Consider the following 1,957-nt stretch of genomic DNA (forward strand, 5'->3'; position numbering starts at 1 on the left):
ATTATAGTCTGACCATTTCTGCCACCCACTGCTCAAAATTTAACATCTTCCTAGTATCCCATGGTAAAGCCGCTTCATCTCTTTCCCATTTCTGTCATCCAAAGAATAGCCTACCTTACCCACCAACCACTTTGTCTTTCATCCTTTCTCTTTTTCAAGGCTTATTTCCTTTTTTATTATTTTTTATTTAAAGAAAATGCATCGCATATTTGACATAATTGATAATAATACATTTTTTCCAGATAAATGAAAGCAAAGTTATTGAAAAAAATACAAAGAAAAAAAGTAGAGTAGCAAGCACATTTGTGAAAATTATTGTATCTCCAGTGAAGTCATTACAATGGCAGAAAGATGAATAAATTCTTGTTGTTAGCTGTCCATTCTGTTAAAGTGGGGTCTTCTTTATAAATGATAGAATCAGACAAATGAACTTGTCCAGAAATTCAAACTTTTAAGGGCATGTACTCAGCTGGCAGGCCTTCTGAAGAGGAAAGATAAAGGGCACTAGGAAAGAGTGTTCACACTCTACAAAAAACCCTGATGATATCAACCCCAAAACTAGCATACCTAAAATCTTCTCAGATGGGTGTTCCCAAAGGGAATCATAGATGGTCAGTGATGAGGCAGGGTCATTAGGAAAATGGTGTGATTTTGAGTGATGGAGGCAGCAAGCATGGCTTCAGCAGGGTGGAGGTTTGGCCCACCCTCTCTTCCCAAGATGGCTAGTTTTCTGCTGCATGAGCCAGTGTAGCTATAATCTTTCATGGCTTAGTTTACATCTTGCTTGAGAAGAGAGTGAATCTATAGAGCTGGCCATGTTTAAACATGACTTTCAAGGCCCATTTTTGAATCATTCTTCTTGAAGTCTCCCCTATTTTTTTTATCTCCACCTCCTATCTATTTTGCCACACACACACACACACACACACACACACAAATATGCTGGAGAAAAGAAGTGCTGCCCCTGCTTCAGATCATTAACTTTAAAAATTATATAAGGGCCAGGACAACTCTGTCATCTACCAACATCAAATACCTTTCATCTAAGATAGGAGTCAGCACACAGTGGGTGTGTAATCAATAAATACTGGCTGATTTAATGATCATATTTTTAAAAAGTCTTGTTTTTTGTGTGCAATTTGGTTATTTCAAGTAAACTGCAAATTCTTCAAAATTTAACTGTGGTGTCATAATAGGTACCTGTAAAATTTTATTCACTGATTAAGGTAGATATATAAGTCCAGAGGGTTCTTCTATAGGTTTAGTTAATGCTGAGTTCTCTGACAATACTTTTTCTAGAATATAATTTGACAACATAAATCAAGAGTCTTAAAATTGCCCACATCTCTTGACTTCAGAATAAGTGCTTCTATGACTCCATCATCAGGAAATGAACAGAGATGTCATAAATATTAATAGAACAAGAGCAGCTTCAAATTACCAAGCACTTATATGCGTGAGACACTCTGCTCTGGCCACTTTACATCTCTTTTTCATCTGATCCTCTGAATCACCCTGTGAGACAACTATTATGATCTTCACTTTAATAAGAAAAATACTGAGCCTCAGACAAATTTATTCTTGCAAATAGGAGAGTCAGAATTTTACCTGGGAGTATCTAACGTCAAAGCTCATGTATTACAACCTCACTTTAACATGGAAATTCATGAGCAAAAGTAAACAGATTTAGTTAACTGTGATATAGTCATAGTATGAATCCACATTAAAAGCAATATTTTTGGAATACTGTCCTTTGGCTTCAAAAAATATTTTAGAAAAAAGTTAGGTGAGGACCAGAGCGATTGATCAAAGGGCTGGAGAGTATGCATGACGTACAGAAGTCCTGGATTAGTCTTTGGCACTACAGTCCCCTGAAACACAGCCAAGTGTAGCACCCAAATAAAAACAAAACAAAGCACAGAAAAGGGGGTAGATGTAGCTTAATAATGGCACACAA

The sequence above is a fragment of the Suncus etruscus genome, chromosome 17 (genome assembly GCF_024139225.1).
Source record: "Suncus etruscus isolate mSunEtr1 chromosome 17, mSunEtr1.pri.cur, whole genome shotgun sequence".
Taxonomy (NCBI): Eukaryota; Metazoa; Chordata; class Mammalia; order Eulipotyphla; family Soricidae; genus Suncus; species Suncus etruscus.